Source organism: Salvelinus fontinalis, chromosome 26, assembly GCF_029448725.1.
Source record: "Salvelinus fontinalis isolate EN_2023a chromosome 26, ASM2944872v1, whole genome shotgun sequence".
NCBI lineage: Eukaryota > Metazoa > Chordata > Actinopteri > Salmoniformes > Salmonidae > Salvelinus > Salvelinus fontinalis.
The window spans coordinates 3,012,725-3,035,505 of NC_074690.1; positions in this window are offsets into that span (position 1 = coordinate 3,012,725).

The following is a 22,781-nucleotide window of genomic DNA, read 5'->3' on the forward strand; positions in this document are numbered from 1 at the left end:
ATCATGTGTTGGAGCTGTTTACTCTCTGTATTTTATATCTGCACCATGTGTTGGAGCTGTTTACTGTCTGTATTTTATATCTGCATCATGTGTTGGAGCTGTTTACTGTCTGTATTTTATATCTGCACCATGTGTTGGAGCTGTTTACTCTCTGTATTTTATATCTGCATCATGTGTTGGAGCTGTTTACTCTCTGTATTTTATATCTGCACCATGTGTTGGAGCTGTTTACTGTCTGTATTTTATATCTGCACCATGTGTTGGAGCTGTTTACTGTCTGTATTTTATATCTGCACCATGTGTTGGAGCTGTTTACTCTCTGTATTTTATATCTGCACCATGTGTTGGAGCTGTTTACTGTCTGTATTTTATATCTGCACCATGTGTTGGAGCTGTTTAATCTGTATTTTATATCTGCACCATGTGTTGGAGCTGTTAACTGTCTGTATTTTATATCTGCATCATGTGTTGGAGCTGTTTACTCTCTGTATATCTACACCATGTGTTGGAGCTGTGTACTGTCTGTATTTTATATCTGCACCATGTGTTGGAGCTGTGTACTGTCTGTATTTTATATCTGCACCATGTGTTGGAGCTGTTTACTCTCTGTATTTCATATCTGCACCATGTGTTGGAGCTGTTTACTGTCTGTATTTTATATCTGCACCATGTGTTGAAGCTGTTTACTTTCTGTATTTTATATCTGCACCATGTGTTGGAGCTGTTTACTCTCTGTATTTTATATCTGCACCATGTGTTGGAGCTGTTTACTGTCTGTATATCTGCACCATGTGTTGGAGCTGTTTACTCTCTGTATTTTGTATCTGCACCATGTGTTGGAGCTGTTTACTGTCTGTATTTTATATCTGCACCATGTGTTGGAGCTGTTTACTGTCTGTATTTTATATCTGCACCATGTGTTGGAGCTGTTTACTGTCTGTATTTTATATCTGCACCATGTGTTGGAGCTGTTTACCGTCTGTATTTTATATCTGCACCATGTGTTGAAGCTGTTTACTGTCTGTATTTTATATCTGCACCATGTGTTGGAGCTGTTTACTGTCTGTATTTTATATCTGCACCATGTGTTGGAGCTGTTTACCGTCTGTATTTTATATCTGCACCATGTGTTGGAGCAATTTACTCTCTGTATTTTATATCTGCACCATGTGTTGGAGCTGTTTACTGTCTGTATTTTATATCTGCACCATGTGTTGGAGCTGTTTACTGTCTGTATTTTATATCTGCACCATGTGTTTGAGCTGTTTACTCTCTGTATTTTATATCTGCACCATGTGTTGGAGCTGTTTACTGTCTGTATATCATATCTGCACCATGTGTTGGAGCTGTTTACTGTCTGTATTTTATATCTGCACCATGTGTTGGAGCTGGTTACTGTCTGTATATCTGCACCATGTGTTGGAGCTGTTTACTGTCTGTATTTTATATCTGCATCATGTGTTGGAGCTGTTTACTCTCTGTATTTTATATCTGCACCATGTGTTGGAGCTGTTTACTGTCTGTATTTTATATCTGCATCATGTGTTGGAGCTGTTTACTGTCTGTATTTTATATCTGCACCATGTGTTGGAGCTGTTTACTCTCTGTATTTTATATCTGCATCATGTGTTGGAGCTGTTTACTCTCTGTATTTTATATCTGCACCATGTGTTGGAGCTGTTTACTGTCTGTATTTTATATCTGCACCATGTGTTGGAGCTGTTTACTGTCTGTATTTTATATCTGCACCATGTGTTGGAGCTGTTTACTCTCTGTATTTTATATCTGCACCATGTGTTGGAGCTGTTTACTGTCTGTATTTTATATCTGCACCATGTGTTGGAGCTGTTTAATCTGTATTTTATATCTGCACCATGTGTTGGAGCTGTTAACTGTCTGTATTTTATATCTGCATCATGTGTTGGAGCTGTTTACTCTCTGTATATCTACACCATGTGTTGGAGCTGTGTACTGTCTGTATTTTATATCTGCACCATGTGTTGGAGCTGTGTACTGTCTGTATTTTATATCTGCACCATGTGTTGGAGCTGTTTACTCTCTGTATTTCATATCTGCACCATGTGTTGGAGCTGTTTACTGTCTGTATTTTATATCTGCACCATGTGTTGAAGCTGTTTACTTTCTGTATTTTATATCTGCATCATGTGTTGGAGCTGTTTACTGTCTGTATTTTATATCTGCACCATGTGTTGGAGCTGTTTACTGTCTGTATTTTATATCTGCACCATGTGTTGGAGCTGTTTACTCTCTGTATTTTATATCTGCACCATGTGTTGGAGCTGTTTACTGTCTGTATTTCATATCTGCACCATGTGTTGGAGCTGTTTACTCTCTGTATTTTAGATCTGCACCATGTGTTGGAGCTGTTTACTGTCTGTATTTTATATCTGCACCATGTGTTGGAGCTATTTACTGTCTGTATATCTGCACCATGTGTTGGAGCTGTTTACTGTCTGTATTTTATATCTGCACCATGTGTTGGAGCTGTTTACTGTCTGTATTTTATATCTGCACCATGTGTTGGAGCTGTTTACCGTCTGTATTTTATATCTGCACCATGTGTTGGAGCTGTTTACTGTCTGTATATCATATCTGCACCATGTGTTGGAGCTGTTTACTGTCTGTATTTTATATCTGCACCATGTGTTGGAGCTGTTTACTCTCTGTATTTTATATCTGCACCATGTGTTGGAGCTGTTTACTGTCTGTATATCTGCACCATGTGTTGGAGCTGTTTACTCTCTGTATTTTATATCTGCACCATGTGTTGGAGCTGTTTACTCTCTGTATTTTATATCTGCACCATGTGTTGGAGCTGTTTACTGTCTGTGTTTTATATCTGCACCATGTGTTGGAGCTGTTTACTGTCTGTATTTTATATCTGCACCATGTGTTGGAGCTGTTTACCGTCTGTATTTTATATCTGCACCATGTGTTGAAGCTGTTTACTGTCTGTATTTTATATCTGCACCATGTGTTGGAGCTGTTTACTGTCTGTATTTTATATCTGCACCATGTGTTGGAGCTGTTTACTGTCTGTATTTTATATCTGCACCATGTGTTGGAGCTGTTTACCGTCTGTATTTTATATCTGCACCATGTGTTGGAGCAATTTACTCTCTGTATTTTATATCTGCACCATGTGTTGGAGCTGTTTACTGTCTGTATTTTATATCTGCACCATGTGTTGGAGCTGTTTACTGTCTGTATTTTATATCTGCACCATGTGTTGGAGCTGTTTACTCTCTGTATTTTATATCTGCACCATGTGTTGGAGCTGTTTACTGTCTGTATATCATATCTGCACCATGTGTTGGAGCTGTTTACTGTCTGTATTTTATATCTGCACCATGTGTTGGAGCTGGTTACTGTCTGTATATCTGCACCATGTGTTGGAGCTGTTTACTGTCTGTATTTTATATCTGCATCATGTGTTGGAGCTGTTTACTGTCTGTATTTTATATCTGCACCATGTGTTGGAGCTGTTTACTCTCTGTATTTTATATCTACATCATGTGTTGGAGCTGTTTACTCTCTGTATTTTATATCTGCACCATGTGTTGGAGCTGTTTACTGTCTGTATTTTATATCTGCACCATGTGTTGGAGCTGTTTACTGTCTGTATTTTATATCTGCACCATGTGTTGGAGCTGTTTACTCTCTGTATTTTATATCTGCACCATGTGTTGGAGCTGTTTACTCTGTATTTTATATCTGCACCATGTGTTGGAGCTGTTTACTCTGTATTTTATATCTGAACCATGTGTTGGAGCTGTTAACTGTCTGTATTTTATATCTGCATCATGTGTTGGAGCTGTTTACTCTCTGTATATCTACACCATGTGTTGGAGCTGTGTACTGTCTGTATTTTATATCTGCACCATGTGTTGGAGCTGTTTACTCTCTGTATTTCATATCTGCACCATGTGTTGGAGCTGTTTACTGTCTGTATTTTATATCTGCACCATGTGTTGAAGCTGTTTACTTTCTGTATTTTATATCTGCATCATGTGTTGGAGCTGTTTACTGTCTGTATTTTGTATCTGCACCATGTGTTGGAGCTGTTTACTGTCTATATTTTATATCTGCACCATGTGTTGGAGCTGTTTACTCTCTGTATTTTATATCTGCACCATGTGTTGGAGCTGTTTACTGTCTGTATTTTATATCTGCACCATGTGTTGGAGCTGTTTACTCTCTGTATTTTATATCTGCACCATGTGTTGGAGCTGTTTACTGTCTGTATTTTATATCTGCATCATGTGTTGGAGCTGTTTACTGTCTGTATTTTATATCTGCACCATGTGTTGGAGCTGTTTACTCTCTGTATTTTATATCTGCACCATGTGTTGGAGCTGTTTACTGTCTGTATATCTGCACCATGTGTTGGAGCTGTTTACTCTCTGTATTTTATATCTGCACCATGTGTTGGAGCTGTTTACTGTCTGTATTTTATATCTGCACCATGTGTTGGAGCTGTTTACTCTCTGTATATCTGCACCATGTGTTGGAGCTGTTTACTGTCTGTATTTTATATCTGCACCATGTGTTGGAGCTGTTTACTGTCTGTATATCTGCACCATGTGTTGGAGCTGTTTACTCTCTGTATTTTATATCTGCACCATGTGTTGGAGCTGTTTACTGTCTGTATTTTATATCTGCACCATGTTTTGAAGCTGTTTACTTTCTGTATTTTATATCTGCATCATGTGTTGGAGCTGTTTACTGTCTGTATTTTATATCTGCACCATGTGTTGGAGCTGTTTACTGTCTGTATATCTACACCATGTGTTGGAGCTGTTTACTCTCTGTATTTTATATCTGCACCATGTGTTGGAGCTGTTTACTGTCTGTATTTTATATCTGCACCATGTGTTGGAGCTGTTTACTGTCTGTATATCTACACCATGTGTTGGAGCTGTTTACTCTCTGTATTTTATATCTGCACCATGTGTTGGAGCTGTTTACTGTCTGTATTTTATATCTGCACCATGTGTTGGAGCTGTTTACTGTCTGTATTTTATATCTGCACCATGTGTTGGAGCTGTTTACTGTCTGTATTTTATATCTGCACCATGTGTTGGAGCTGTTTACTGTCTGTATTTTATATCTGCACCATGTGTTGGAGCTTTTTACTGTCTGTATTTTATATCTGCACCATGTGTTGGAGCTGTTTACTCTCTGTATTTTATATCTGCACCATGTGTTGGAGCTGTTTACTTTCTGTATTTTATATCTGCACCATGTGTTGGAGCTGTTTACTGTCTGTATTTTATATCTGCACCATGTGTTGGAGCTGTTAACTGTCTGTATTTTATATCTGCACCATGGGTTGGAGCTGTTTACTGTCTGTATATCTGCACCATGTGTTGGAGCTGTTTACTGTCTGTATTTTATATATGCACCATGTGTTGGAGCTGTTTACTCTGTATTTTATATCTGCACCATGTGATTGAGCTGTTTACTCTGTATTTTATATCTGCACCATGTGATTGAGCTGTTTACTCTGTATTTTATATCTGCACCATGTGTTGGAGCTGTTTACTGTCTGTATATCTGCACCATGTGTTGGAGCTGTTTACTCTCTGTATTTTATATCTGCACCATGTGTTGGAGCTGTTTACTGTCTGTATTTTATATCTGCACCATGTGTTGGAGCTGTTTACTGTCTGTATATCTGCACCATGTGTTGGAGCTGTTTACTGTCTGTATTTTATATCTGCACCATGTGTTGGAGCGTTTTACTGTCTGTATATCTGCACCATGTGTTGGAGCTGTTTACTCTCTGTATTTTATATCTGCACCATGTGTTGGAGCTGTTTACTGTCTGTATTTTATATCTGCACCATGTGTTGAAGCTGTTTACTTTCTGTATTTTATATCTGCATCATGTGTTGGAGCTGTTTACTGTCTGTATTTTATATCTGCACCATGTGTTGGAGCTGTTTACTGTCTGTATATCTACACCATGTGTTGGAGCTGTTTACTCTCTGTATTTTATATCTGCACCATGTGTTGGAGCTGTTTACTGTCTGTATTTTATATCTGCACCATGTGTTGGAGCTGTTTACTGTCTGTATATCTACACCATGTGTTGGAGCTGTTTACTCTCTGTATTTTATATCTGCACCATGTGTTGGAGCTGTTTACTGTCTGTATTTTATATCTGCACCATGTGTTGGAGCTGTTTACTGTCTGTATTTTATATCTGCACCATGTGTTGGAGCTGTTTACTGTCTGTATTTTATATCTGCACCATGTGTTGGAGCTGTTTACTGTCTGTATATCTGCACCATGTGTTGGAGCTGTTTACTGTCTGTATTTTATATCTGCACCATGTGTTGGAGCTGTTTACTCTGTATTTTATATCTGCACCATGTGATTGAGCTGTTTACTCTGTATTTTATATCTGCACCATGTGATTGAGCTGTTTACTCTGTATTTTATATCTGCACCATGTGTTGGAGCTGTTTACTCTCTGTATTTTATTTCTGCACCATGTGTTGGAGCTGTTTACTGTCTGTATATTATATCTGCATCATGTGTTGGAGCTGTTTACTGTCTGTATTTTATATCTGCACCATGTGTTGGAGCTGTTTACTGTCTGTATATCTGCACCATGTGTTGGAGCTGTTTACTGTCTGTATATCTGCACCATGTGTTGGAGCTGTTTACTGTCTGTATTTTATATCTGCACCATGTGTTGGAGCTGTTTACTGTCTGTATATCTGCACCATGTGTTGGAGCTGTTTACTGTCTGTATTTTATATCTGCACCATGTGTTGGAGCTGTTTACTGTCTGTATATCTACACCATGTGTTGGAGCTGTTTACTGTCTGTATTTTATATCTGCACCATGTGTTGGAGCTGTTTACTGTCTGTATTTTATATCTGCACCATGTGTTGGAGCTGTTTACTCTCTGTATTTTATATCTGCACCATGTGTTGGAGCCGTTTACTGTCTGTATTTTATATCTGCACCATGTGTTGGAGCTGTTTACAGTCTGTATTTTATATCTGCACCATGTGTTGGAGCTGTTTACTGTCTGTATTTTATATCTGCACCATGTGTTGGAGCTGTTTACTGTCTGTATTTTATATCTGCACCATGTGTTGGAGCTGTTTACTTTCTGTATTTTATATCTGCACCATGTGTTGGAGCTGTTTACTGTCTGTATTTTATATCTGCACCATGTGTTGGAGCTGATTACTCTCTGTATTTTATAACTGCACCATGTGTTGGAGCTGTTTACTGTCTGTATTTTATATCTGCACCATGTGTTGGAGCTGTTTACTGTCTGTATTTTATATCTGCACCATGTGTTGGAGCTGTTTACTGTCTGTATTTTATATCTGCACCATGTGTTGGAGCTGTTTACTGTCTGTATTTTATATCTGCACCATGTGTTGGAGCTGTTTACTCTCTGTATTTTATATCTGCACCATGTGTTGGAGCTGTTTACTCTCTCTATTTTATATCTGCACCATGTGTTGGAGCTGTTTACTGTCTGTATTTTATATCTGCACCATGTGTTGGAGCTTTTTACTCTCTGTATTTTATATCTGCACCATGTGTTGGAGCTGTTTACTCACTGTATTTTCTATCTGCACCATGTGTTGGAGCTGTTTACTGTCTGTATTTTATATCTGCATCATGTGTTGGAGCTGTTTACTGTCTGTATATCTGCACCATGTGTTGGAGCTGTTTACTGTCTGTATTATATATCTGCACCATGTGTTGGAGCTGTTTACTCTCTGTATTTTATATCTGCACCATGTGTTGGAGCTGTTTACTGTCTGTATTTTATATCTGCACCATGTGTTGGAGCTGTTTACTGTCTGTATTTTATATCTGCACCATGTGTTGGAGCTGTTTACTGTCTGTATTTTATATCTGCATCATGTGTTGGAGCTGTTTACTTTCTGTATTTTATATCTGCATCATTTGTTGGAGCTGTTTACTCTCTGTATTTTATATCTGCACCATGTGTTGGAGCTGTTTACTGTCTGTATTTTATATCTGGAACCATGTGTTGGAGCTGTTTACTCTCTGTATTTTATATCTGCACCATGTGTTGGAGCTGTTTACAGTCTGTATTTTATATCTGCACCATGTGTTGGAAGTGTTTACTCTCTGTATTTTATATCTGCACCATGTGTTGGAGCCGTTTACTGTCTGTATATCTGCACCATGTGTTGGAGCTGGTTACTGTCTGTATTTTATATCTGCACCATGTGTTGGAGCTGTTTACTCTGTATTTTATATCTGCACCATGTGTTGGAGCTGTTTACGGTCTGTATTTTATATCTGCACCATGTGTTGGAGCTGTTTACTGTCTGTATTTTATATCTGCACCATGTGTTGGAGCTGTTTACTGTCTGTATTTTATATCTGCACCATTTGTTGGAGCTGTTTACTCTCTGTATTTTATATCTGCACCATGTGTTGGAGCTGTTTACTCTCTGTATATTATATCTGCACCATGTGTTGGAGCTGTTTACTGTCTGTATTTTATATCTGCACCATGTGTTGGAGCTGTTTACTCTCTGTATTTTACATCTGCACCATGTGTTGGAGCTGTTTACTGTCTGTATTTTATATCTGCACCATGTGTTGGAGCTGTTTACTCTGTATTTTATATCTGCACCATGTGTTGGAGCTGTTTACTGTCTGTATTTTATATCTGCACCATGTGTTGGAGCTGTTTACTCTCTGTATTTTATATCTGCACCATGTGTTGGAGCTGTTTACTGTCTGTACTTTATATCTGCACCATGTGTTGGAGCTGTTTACTGTCTGTATATCTGCACCATGTGTTGGAGCTGTTTACTGTCTGTATTTTATATCTGCACCATGTGTTGGAGCTGTTTACTGTCTGTATATCTGCACCATGTGTTGGAGCTGTTTACTGTCTGTATTTTATATCTGCACCATGTGTTGGAGCTGTTTACTCTGTATTTTATATCTGCACCATGTGTTGGAGCTGTTTACTGTCTGTATTTTATATCTGCACCATGTGTTGGAGCTGTTTACTCTCTGTATTTTATATCTGCACCATGTGTTGGAGCTGTTTACTGTCTGTATATCTGCACCATGTGTTGGAGCTGTTTACTGTCTGTATATCTGCACCATGTGTTGGAGCTGTTTACTGTCTGTATTTTATATCTGCACCATGTGTTGGAGCTGTTTACTGTCTGTATTTTATATCTGCACCATGTGTTGGAGCTGTTTACTCTGTATTTTATATCTGCACCATGTGTTGGAGCTGTTTACTGTCTGTATTTTATATCTGCACCATGTGTTGGAGCTGTTTACTCTCTGTATTTTTTATCTGCACCATGTGTTGGAGCTGTTTACTGTCTGTATATCTGCACCATGTGTTGGAGCTGTTTACTCTGTATTTTATATCTGCACCATGTGATTGAGCTGTTTACTCTGTATTTTATATCTGCACCATATGTTGGAGCTGTTTACTGTCTGTATTTTATATCTGCACCATGTGTTGGAGCTGTTTACTGTCTGTATTTTATATCTGCACCATGTGTTGGAGCTGTTTACTGTCTGTATTTTATATCTGCACCATGTGTTGGAGCTGTTTACTGTCTGTATTTTATATCTGCACCATGTGTTGGACCTGTTTACTGTCTGTATTTTATATCTTCATCATGTGTTGGAGCTGGTTACTGTCTGTATTTTATATCTGCATCATGTGTTGGAGCTGTTTACTGTCTGTATATCTGCACCATGTGTTGGAGCTGTTTACTGTCTGTATTTTATATCTGCACCATGTGTTGGAGCTGTTTACTCTCTGTATTTTATATCTGCACCATGTGTTGGAGCTGTTTACTGTCTGTATTTTATATCTGCACCATGTGTTGGAGCTGTTTACTGTCTGTATTTTATATCTGCATCATGTGTTGGAGCTGGTTACTGTCTGTATTTTATATCTGCATCATGTGTTGGAGCTGTTTACTGTCTGTATATCTGCACCATGTGTTGGAGCTGTTTACTGTCTGTATTTTATATCTGCACCATGTGTTGGAGCTGTTTACTCTCTGTATTTTATATCTGCACCATGTGTTGGAGCTGTTTACTGTCTGTATTTTATATCTGCACCATGTGTTGGAGCTGTTTACTCTGTATTTTATATCTGCACCATGTGTTGGAGCTGTTTACTGTCTGTATTTTATATCTGCACCATGTGTTGGAGCTGTTTACTCTCTGTATTTTATATCTGCACCATGTGTTGGAGCTGTTTACTGTCTGTACTTTATATCTGCACCATGTGTTGGAGCTGTTTACTGTCTGTATATCTGCACCATGTGTTGGAGCTGTTTACTGTCTGTATTTTATATCTGCACCATGTGTTGGAGCTGTTTACTGTCTGTATATCTGCACCATGTGTTGGAGCTGTTTACTGTCTGTATTTTATATCTGCACCATGTGTTGGAGCTGTTTACTCTGTATTTTATATCTGCACCATGTGTTGGAGCTGTTTACTGTCTGTATTTTATATCTGCACCATGTGTTGGAGCTGTTTACTCTCTGTATTTTATATCTGCACCATGTGTTGGAGCTGTTTACTGTCTGTATATCTGCACCATGTGTTGGAGCTGTTTACTGTCTGTATATCTGCACCATGTGTTGGAGCTGTTTACTGTCTGTATTTTATATCTGCACCATGTGTTGGAGCTGTTTACTGTCTGTATTTTATATCTGCACCATGTGTTGGAGCTGTTTACTCTGTATTTTATATCTGCACCATGTGTTGGAGCTGTTTACTGTCTGTATTTTATATCTGCACCATGTGTTGGAGCTGTTTACTCTCTGTATTTTTTATCTGCACCATGTGTTGGAGCTGTTTACTGTCTGTATATCTGCACCATGTGTTGGAGCTGTTTACTCTGTATTTTATATCTGCACCATGTGATTGAGCTGTTTACTCTGTATTTTATATCTGCACCATATGTTGGAGCTGTTTACTGTCTGTATTTTATATCTGCACCATGTGTTGGAGCTGTTTACTGTCTGTATTTTATATCTGCACCATGTGTTGGAGCTGTTTACTGTCTGTATTTTATATCTGCACCATGTGTTGGAGCTGTTTACTGTCTGTATTTTATATCTGCACCATGTGTTGGACCTGTTTACTGTCTGTATTTTATATCTTCATCATGTGTTGGAGCTGGTTACTGTCTGTATTTTATATCTGCATCATGTGTTGGAGCTGTTTACTGTGTGTATATCTGCACCATGTGTTGGAGCTGTTTACTGTCTGTATTTTATATCTGCACCATGTGTTGGAGCTGTTTACTCTCTGTATTTTATATCTGCACCATGTGTTGGAGCTGTTTACTGTCTGTATTTTATATCTGCACCATGTGTTGGAGCTGTTTACTGTCTGTATTTTATATCTGCATCATGTGTTGGAGCTGGTTACTGTCTGTATTTTATATCTGCATCATGTGTTGGAGCTGTTTACTGTCTGTATATCTGCACCATGTGTTGGAGCTGTTTACTGTCTGTATTTTATATCTGCACCATGTGTTGGAGCTGTTTACTGTCTGTATATCTGCACCATGTGTTGGAGCTGTTTACTGTCTGTATTTTATATCTGCACCATGTGTTGGAGCTGTTTACTGTCTGTATATCTACACCATGTGTTGGAGCTGTTTACTGTCTGTATTTTATATCTGCACCATGTGTTGGAGCTGTTTACTGTCTGTATTTTATATCTGCACCATGTGTTGGAGCTGTTTACTCTCTGTATTTTATATCTGCACCATGTGTTGGAGCCGTTTACTGTCTGTATTTTATATCTGCACCATGTGTTGGAGCTGTTTACAGTCTGTATTTTATATCTGCACCATGTGTTGGAGCTGTTTACTGTCTGTATTTTATATCTGCACCATGTGTTGGAGCTGTTTACTGTCTGTATTTTATATCTGCACCATGTGTTGGAGCTGTTTACTTTCTGTATTTTATATCTGCACCATGTGTTGGAGCTGTTTACTGTCTGTATTTTATATCTGCACCATGTGTTGGAGCTGATTACTCTCTGTATTTTATATCTGCACCATGTGTTGGAGCTGTTTACTGTCTGTATTTTATATCTGCACCATGTGTTGGAGCTGTTTACTGTCTGTATTTTATATCTGCACCATGTGTTGGAGCTGTTTACTGTCTGTATTTTATATCTGCACCATGTGTTGGAGCTGTTTACTGTCTGTATTTTATATCTACACCATGTGTTGGAGCTGTTTACTCTCTGTATTTTATATCTGCACCATGTGTTGGAGCTGTTTACTCTCTCTATTTTATATCTGCACCATGTGTTGGAGCTGTTTACTGTCTGTATTTTATATCTGCACCATGTGTTGGAGCTTTTTACTGTCTGTATTTTATATCTGCACCATGTGTTGGAGCTGTTTACTCTCTGTATTTTATATCTGCACCATGTGTTGGAGCTGTTTACAGTCTGTATTTTATATCTGCACCATGTGTTGGAGCCGTTTACTGTCTGTATATCTGCACCATGTGTTGGAGCTGGTTACTGTCTGTATTTTATATCTGCACCATGTGTTGGAGCTGTTTACTCTGTATTTTATATCTGCACCATGTGTTGGAGCTGTTTACTGTCTGTATTTTATATCTGCACCATGTGTTGGAGCTGTTTACTGTCTGTATTTTATATCTGCACCATGTGTTGGAGCTGTTTACTGTCTGTATTTTATATCTGCACCATGTGTTGGAGCTGTTTACTTTCTGTATTTTATATCTGCACCATGTGTTGGAGCTGTTTACTGTCTGTATTTTATATCTGCACCATGTGTTGGAGCTGATTACTCTCTGTATTTTATATCTGCACCATGTGTTGGAGCTGTTTACTGTCTGTATTTTATATCTGCACCATGTGTTGGAGCTGTTTACTGTCTGTATTTTATATCTGCACCATGTGTTGGAGCTGTTTACTGTCTGTATTTTCTATCTGCACCATGTGTTGGAGCTGTTTACTGTCTGTATTTTATATCTACACCATGTGTTGGAGCTGTTTACTCTCTGTATTTTATATCTGCACCATGTGTTGGAGCTGTTTACTCTCTCTATTTTATATCTGCACCATGTGTTGGAGCTGTTTACTGTCTGTATTTTATATCTGCACCATGTGTTGGAGCTTTTTACTCTCTGTATTTTATATCTGCACCATGTGTTGGAGCTGTTTACTCACTGTATTTTATATCTGCACCATGTGTTGGAGCTGTTTACTGTCTGTATTTTATATCTGCATCATGTGTTGGAGCTGTTTACTGTCTGTATATCTGCACCATGTGTTGGAGCTGTTTACTGTCTGTATTATATATCTGCACCATGTGTTGGAGCTGTTTACTCTCTGTATTTTATATCTGCACCATGTGTTGGAGCTGTTTACTGTCTGTATTTTATATCTGCACCATGTGTTGGAGCTGTTTACTGTCTGTATTTTATATCTGCACCATGTGTTGGAGCTGTTTACTGTCTGTATTTTATATCTGCATCATGTGTTGGAGCTGTTTACTTTCTGTATTTTATATCTGCATCATGTGTTGGAGCTGTTTACTCTCTGTATTTTATATCTGCACCATGTGTTGGAGCTGTTTACTGTCTGTATTTTATATCTGCACCATGTGTTGGAGCTGTTTACTCTCTGTATTTTATATCTGCACCATGTGTTGGAGCTGTTTACAGTCTGTATTTTATATCTGCACCATGTGTTGGAGCCGTTTACTGTCTGTATATCTGCACCATGTGTTGGAGCTGGTTACTGTCTGTATTTTATATCTGCACCATGTGTTGGAGCTGTTTACTCTGTATTTTATATCTGCACCATGTGTTGGAGCTGTTTACTGTCTGTATTTTATATCTGCACCATGTGTTGGAGCTGTTTACTGTCTGTATTTTATATCTGCACCATGTGTTGGAGCTGTTTACTGTCTGTATTTTATATCTGCACCATGTGTTGGAGCTGTTTACTGTCTGTATTTTATATCTGCACCATGTGTTGGAGCTGTTTACTCTCTGTATTTTATATCTGCACCATGTGTTGGAGCTGTTTACTGTCTGTATTTTATATCTGCACCATGTGTTGGAGCTGTTTACTCTGTATTTTATATCTGCACCATGTGTTGGAGCTGTTTACTGTCTGTATTTCATATCTGCACCATGTGTTGGAGCTGTTTACTCTCTGTATTTTATATCTGCACCATGTGTTGGAGCTGTTTACTGTCTGTATTTTATATCTGCACCATGTGTTGGAGCTGTTTACTGTCTGTATATCTGCACCATGTGTTGGAGCTGTTTACTGTCTGTATTTTATATCTGCACCATGTGTTGGAGCTGTTTACTGTCTGTATTTTATATCTGCACCATGTGTTGGAGCTGTTTACTCTGTATTTTATATCTGCACCATGTGTTGGAGCTGTTTACTGTCTGTATTTTATATCTGCACCATGTGTTGGAGCTGTTTACTCTCTGTATTTTATATCTGCACCATGTGTTGGAGCTGTTTACTGTCTGTATATCTGCACCATGTGTTGGAGCTGTTTACTGTCTGTATATCTGCACCATGTGTTGGAGCTGTTTACTGTCTGTATTTTATATCTGCACCATGTGTTGGAGCTGTTTACTGTCTGTATTTTATATCTGCACCATGTGTTGGAGCTGTTTACTCTGTATTTTATATCTGCACCATGTGTTGGAGCTGTTTACTGTCTGTATTTTATATCTGCACCATGTGTTGGAGCTGTTTACTCTCTGTATTTTATATCTGCACCATGTGTTGGAGCTGTTTACTGTCTGTATTTTATATCTGCACCATGTGTTGGAGCTGTTTACTCTCTGTATTTTATATCTGCACCATGTGATTGAGCTGTTTACTCTGTATTTTATATCTGCACCATATGTTGGAGCTGTTTACTGTCTGTATTTTATATCTGCACCATGTGTTGGAGCTGTTTACTGTCTGTATTTTATATCTGCACCATGTGTTGGAGCTGTTTACTGTCTGTATTTTATATCTGCACCATGTGTTGGAGCTGTTTACTGTCTGTATTTTATATCTGCACCATGTGTTGGACCTGTTTACTGTCTGTATTTTATATCTGCATCATGTGTTGGAGCTGGTTACTGTCTGTATTTTATATCTGCATCATGTGTTGGAGCTGTTTACTGTCTGTATATCTGCACCATGTGTTGGAGCTGTTTACTGTCTGTATTTTATATCTGCACCATGTGTTGGAGCTGTTTACTCTCTGTATTTTATATCTGCACCATGTGTTGGAGCTGTTTACTGTCTGTATTTTATATCTGCACCATGTGTTGGAGCTGTTTACTGTCTGTATTTTATATCTGCACCATGTGTTGGAGCTGTTTACTCTCTGTATTTTATATCTGCACCATGTGTTGGAGCTGTTTACTGTCTTTATTTTATATCTGCACCATGTGTTGGAGCTGTTTACTGTCTGTATTTTATATCTGCACCATGTGTTGGAGCTGTTTACTGTCTGTATATCTGCACCATGTGTTGGAGCTATTTACTCTCTGTATATTATATCTGCACCATGTGTTGGAGCTGTTTACTCTCTGTATTTTATATCTGCACCATGTGTTGGAGCTGTTTACTGTCTGTATTTTATATCTGCATCATGTGTTGGAGCTGTTTACTGTCTGTATATCTGCACCATGTGTTGGAGCTGTTTACTCTCTGTATTTTATATCTGCACCATGTGTTGGAGCTGTTTACTGTCTGTATTTTATATCTGCACCATGTGTTGGAGCTGTTTACTGTCTGTATTTTATATCTGCACCATGTGTTGGAGCTGTTTACTGTCTGTATTTTATATCTGCACCATGTGTTGGAGCTGTTTACTCACTGTATTTTATATCTGCACCATGTGTTGGAGCTGTTTACTGTCTGTATTTTATATCTGCATCATGTGTTGGAGCTGTTTACTGTCTGTATATCTGCACCATGTGTTGGAGCTGTTTACTGTCTGTATTATATATCTGCACCATGTGTTGGAGCTGTTTACTCTCTGTATTTTATATCTGCACCATGTGTTGGAGCTGTTTACTGTCTGTATTTTATATCTGCACCATGTGTTGGAGCTGTTTACTGTCTGTATTTTATATCTGCACCATGTGTTGGAGCTGTTTACTGTCTGTATTTTATATCTGCATCATGTGTTGGAGCTGTTTACTTTCTGTATTTTATATCTGCATCATGTGTTGGAGCTGTTTACTCTCTGTATTTTATATCTGCACCATGTGTTGGAGCTGTTTACTGTCTGTATTTTATATCTGCACCATGTGTTGGAGCTGTTTACTCTCTGTATTTTATATCTGCACCATGTGTTGGAGCTGTTTACAGTCTGTATTTTATATCTGCACCATGTGTTGGAGCCGTTTACTGTCTGTATATCTGCACCATGTGTTGGAGCTGGTTACTGTCTGTATTTTATATCTGCACCATGTGTTGGAGCTGTTTACTCTGTATTTTATATCTGCACCATGTGTTGGAGCTGTTTACTGTCTGTATTTTATATCTGCACCATGTGTTGGAGCTGTTTACTGTCTGTATTTTATATCTGCACCATGTGTTGGAGCTGTTTACTGTCTGTATTTTATATCTGCACCATGTGTTGGAGCTGTTTACTGTCTGTATTTTATATCTGCACCATGTGTTGGAGCTGTTTACTCTCTGTATTTTATATCTGCACCATGTGTTGGAGCTGTTTACTGTCTGTATTTTATATCTGCACCATGTGTTGGAGCCGTTTACTCTGTATTTTATATCTGCACCATGTGTTGGAGCTGTTTACTGTCTGTATTTCATATCTGCACCATGTGTTGGAGCTGTTTACTCTCTGTATTTTATATCTGCACCATGTGTTGGAGCTGTTTACTGTCTGTACTTTATATCTGCACCATGTGTTGGAGCTGTTTACTGTCTGTATATCTGCACCATGTGTTGGAGCTGTTTACTGTCTGTATTTTATATCTGCACCATGTGTTGGAGCTGTTTACTGTCTGTATTTTATATCTGCACCATGTGTTGGAGCTGTTTACTCTGTATTTTATATCTGCACCATGTGTTGGAGCTGTTTACTGTCTGTATTTTATATCTGCACCATGTGTTGGAGCTGTTTACTCTCTGTATTTTATATCTGCACCATGTGTTGGAGCTGTTTACTGTCTGTATATCTGCACCATGTGTTGGAGCTGTTTACTGTCTGTATATCTGCACCATGTGTTGGAGCTGTTTACTGTCTGTATTTTATATCTGCACCATGTGTTGGAGCTGTTTACTGTCTGTATTTTATATCTGCACCATGTGTTGGAGCTGTTTACTCTGTATTTTATATCTGCACCATGTGTTGGAGCTGTTTACTGTCTGTATTTTATATCTGCACCATGTGTTGGAGCTGTTTACTCTCTGTATTTTATATCTGCACCATGTGTTGGAGCTGTTTACTGTCTGTATATCTGCACCATGTGTTGGAGCTGTTTACTCTGTATTTTATATCTGCACCATGTGATTGAGCTGTTTACTCTGTATTTTATATCTGCACCATATGTTGGAGCTGTTTACTGTCTGTATTTTATATCTGCACCATGTGTTGGAGCTGTTTACTGTCTGTATTTTATATCTGCACCATGTGTTGGAGCTGTTTACTGTCTGTATTTTATATCTGCACCATGTGTTGGAGCTGTTTACTGTCTGTATTTTATATCTGCACCATGTGTTGGAACTGTTTACTGTCTGTATTTTATATCTGCATCATGTGTTGGAGCTGGTTACTGTCTGTATTTTATATCTGCATCATGTGTTGGAGCTGTTTACTGTCTGTATATCTGCACCATGTGTTGGAGCTGTTTACTGTCTGTATTTTATATCTGCACCATGTGTTGGAGCTGTTTACTCTCTGTATTTTATATCTGCACCATGTGTTGGAGCTGTTTACTGTCTGTATTTTATATCTGCACCATGTGTTGGAGCTGTTTACTGTCTGTATTTTATATCTGCACCATGTGTTGGAGCTGTTTACTGTCTGTATTTTATATCTGCACCATGTGTTGGAGCTGTTTACTCTCTGTATTTTATATCTGCACCATGTGTTGGAGCTGTTTACTGTCTTTATTTTATATCTGCACCATGTGTTGGAGCTGTTTACTGTCTGTATTTTATATCTGCACCATGTGTTGGAGCTGTTTACTGTCTGTATATCTGCACCATGTGTTGGAGCTATTTACTCTCTGTATATTATATCTGCACCATGTGTTGGAGCTGTTTACTCTCTGTATTTTATATCTGCACCATGTGTTGGAGCTGTTTACTGTCTGTATTTTATATCTGCATCATGTGTTGGAGCTGTTTACTGTCTGTATATCTGCACCATGTGTTGGAGCTGTTTACTCTCTGTATTTTATATCTGCACCATGTGTTGGAGCTGTTTACTGTCTGTATTTTATATCTGCACCATGTGTTGGAGCTGTTTACTGTCTGTATTTTATATCTGCACCATGTGTTGGAGCTGTTTACTGTCTGTATTTTATATCTGCACCATGTGTTGGAGCTGTTTACTGTCTGTATTTTATATCTGCACCATGTGTTTGAGCTGTTTACTGTCTGTATTTTATATCTGCACCATGTGTTGGAGCTGTTTACTGTCTGTATTTTATATCTGCACCATGTGTTGGAGCTGTTTACTCTCTGTATTTTATATCTGCACCATGTGTTGGAGCTGTTTACTCTCTGTATATTATATCTGCACCATGTGTTGGAGCTGTTTTCTGTCTGTATTTTATATCTGCATCATGTGTTGGAGCTGTTTACTTTCTGTATTTTATATCTGCACCATGTGTTGGAGCTGTTTACTGTCTGTATTTTATATCTGCACCATGTGTTGGAGCTGTTTACTGTCTGTATTTTATATCTGCACCATGTGTTGGAGCTGTTTTTCTTGCTTTTTGAGATATTTTGGCCTATTACTATTTTGGCAGTAATCAGGCCTGGGTGTGGCTAGTGAGACAGAGAGGGGGTTCTACTGACCTGGGTGTGACTAGTGAGACAGAGAGGGGGTTCTCCTGACCTGGGTGTGGCTAGTGAGACAGAGAGGGGGTTCTACTGACCTGGGTGTGGCTAGTGAGACAGAGAGGGGGTTCTACTGACCTGGGCGTGGCTTGTGAGACAGAGAGGGGGTTCTACTGACCTGGGTGTGGCTAGTGAGACAGAGAGGGGGTTCTACTGACCTGGGTGTGGCTAGTGAGACAGAGAGGGGGTTCTACTGACCTGGGTGTGGCTAGTGAGACAGAGAGGGGGTTCTACTGACCTGGGTGTGACTAGTGAGACAGAGAGGGGGTTCTCCTGACCTGGGTGTGGCTAGTGAGACAGAGAGGGGGTTCTACTGACCTGGGTGTGGCTAGTGAGACAGAGAGGGGGTTCTACTGACCTGGGCGTGGCTTGTGAGACAGAGAGGGGGTTCTACTGACCTGGGTGTGGCTAGTGAGACAGAGAGGGGGTTCTACTGACCTGGGTGTGGCTAGTGAGACAGAGAGGGGGTTCTACTGACCTGGGTGTGGCTAGTGAGACAGAGAGGGGGTTCTACTGACCTGGGTGTGACTAGTGAGACAGAGAGGGGGTTCTACTGACCTGGGTGTGGCTAGTGAGACAGAGAGGGGGTTCTACTCACCTGGGTGTGGCTAGTGAGACAGAGAGGGGGTTCTACTGACCTGGGTGTGGCTAGTGAGACAGAGAGGGGGTTCTACTGACCTGGGTGTGGCTAGTGAGACAGAGAGGGGGTTCTACTGACCTGGGTGTGGCTAGTGAGACAGAGAGGGGGTTCTACTGACCTGGGTGTGGCTAGTGAAATTGAACTCGGCTTTCCATAACATGTGATTAACCAGTAATTTCATGATTTAACAAGGGGGGGGCAATTACTTTGTCACATAGGGCCATAAAGATTCAGATAGCTTTTACCCCTTAATACTTAATCATTTAAAAAACTGCATTTTGTGTTTACTTGGTTTATCTTTGTGCAATATTAAAATTAGTTTGATGATCTTAAACATTTAAGTGTGACAAATGTGCAAAAAAAAAAAAAAATCAGGAAGGGGGCAAATACTTTTTCACTGCAGTGGATATATATATCTGTTTATCTCTGTGTCTGTCTGTATGTCTGTCTCTCTTTCTCTCTCTGTATATCTCTATTTCTGTGTCTGTCTCTCTTTCTCTCTGTTTATCTCTGTGTCTGTCTGTATGTCTGTCTCTCTTTCTCTCTCTGTATATCTCTATTTCTGTGTCTGTCTCTCTTTCTCTCTGTTTATCTCTGTGTCTGTCTGTATGTCTGTCTCTCTTTCTCTCTCTGTATATCTCTATTTCTGTGTCTGTCTCTCTTTCTCTCTGTTTATCTCTATCTCTGTGTTTGTCTGTATGTCTGTCTCTCTTTCTCTCTCTGTATATCTCTATTTCTGTGTCTGTCTCTCTTTCTCTCTGTTTATCTCTATCTATGTGTTTGTCTGTATGTCTGTCTCTCTTTCTCTCTCTGTATATCTCTATCTCTGTGTCTGTCTCTCTTTCTCTCTCTGTATATCTCTATTTCTGTGTCTGTCTCTCTTTCTCTCTGTTTATCTCTATCTATGTGTTTGTCTGTATGTCTGTCTCTCTTTCTCTCTCTGTATATCTCTATCTCTGTGTCTGTCTCTCTTTCTCTCTCTGTATATCTCTATTTCTGTGTCTGTCTCTCTTTCTCTCTGTTTATCTCTATCTATGTGTTTGTCTGTATGTCTGTCTCTCTTTCTCTCTCTGTATATCTCTATCTCTGTGTCTGTCTGTATGTCTGTCTCTCTGCCCTACTGGCCAACACTTGCTGACTGGCAGGAGTGTTCCATGGGGCTGCTATGGTAACAGAACCATGCTGCTGCCACGGCAACCTGCGGTCGAGCCGTTAGCGAGTCTCTTGAAATTAGATTGATTTTGATGACAACTTGACCTCGGGTTGTTTTGGTTAAATCAATACTATTGGCCGGGGATCAGGTAAAAAGTTATGCACCATATACAGTCTTAGAACAAAAGGGTTCCAAAAGGGTTCTTTGGCTGTCCCCAGGTAGAACTATTTTGGGTCCCATGTAGAACCCTCTGTGTAAAGGGCTCTACATGGAACTCAAAATGGTTCTACCTTGAACCAAAAAGGGTTCTTCAAAGGGTTCTCCTATGGGGACAGCCGAAGAACCATTTTAGGTTCTAGAAAGCATATATTTTTTTCTAAGGACAAGGGTTCCGCTAGCGGAACGTTTCAACAACATCCTGCGAAATTCAAAAAAAATATATATATATTTAACTTTCGTACATTCACAAGTGCAATACACCAAATTAAAGCTAAACTTCTTGTTAACCTAGCCACCGTGTCAAATTTCAAAATGGCTTTACGGCGAAAGCAAACCATGCGATTATCTGAGGACAGGGCTCAGCGTACCAACACATGAGAATCAGATTTCAACCCGCCAGGCACACAAACCTCCGAAATAACACTCCAATATGTCCCATAAACATCACGTCCTTTTGTTCGATTAATTCCTTCGATATATCTCCAAAATGTCAATTTATTTGGCGCGTTTGATTCAGAAAAACACCGGTTCCAACTTGCCCAGCATGACTACAAAATATCTAATAAGTTACCTGTAAATGCTGTCCAAACAACTTTCCTAATCCAAATTTAGGTATTTTAAAACGTAAAACGTAAAAACATTATAGTTATAACCATGTTATGAGGCTATACAGGACGGACCATCCATGATATCAACATTATAGTTTTAACCATGTTATGAGGCTATACAGGACTGACCATCCATGATATCAACATTATAGTTATAACCATGTTATGAGGCTATACAAGACTGACCATCCATGATATCAACATTATAGTTATAACCATGTTATGGAGGCTATACAGGACTGACCATCCATGATATCAACATTATAGTTATAACCATGTTATGGGGCTATACAAGACTGACCATCCATGATATCAACTTTATAGTTATAACCATGTTATGAGGCTATACAGGACTGACCATCCATGATATCAACAGTATAGTTATAACCATGATATGAGGCTACATAGGACTGATCATCCATGATATCAACTTTATAGTTATAACCATGTTATGAGGCTATACAGGACTGACCATCCATGATATCAACATTATAGTTATAACCATGTTATGAGGCTATACAGGACTGACCATCCATGATATCAACATTATAGTTATAACCATGTTATGGAGGCTATACAGGACTGACCATCCATGATATCAACATTATAGTTTCAACCATGTTATGAGGCTATACAGGACTGACCATCCATGATATCAACATTATAGTTATAACCATGTTATGAGGCTATACAGGACTGACCATCCATGATATCAACATTATAGTTATAACCATGTTATGAGGCTATACAGGACTGACCATCCATGATATCAACATTATAGTTATAACCATGTTATGGAGGCTATACAGGACTGACCATCCATGATATCAACACTATAGTTATAACCATGTTATGAGGCTACACAGGACTGACCATCCATGATATCAACATTATAGTTATAACCATGTTATGGAGGTTATACAGTGTTTGTTTATGTTTACTTTGTTTTAAAACATTTGGAGTAAAACAAGTGTATATATGTTTGGTTCTGATGGAGTACGACAGTTGAA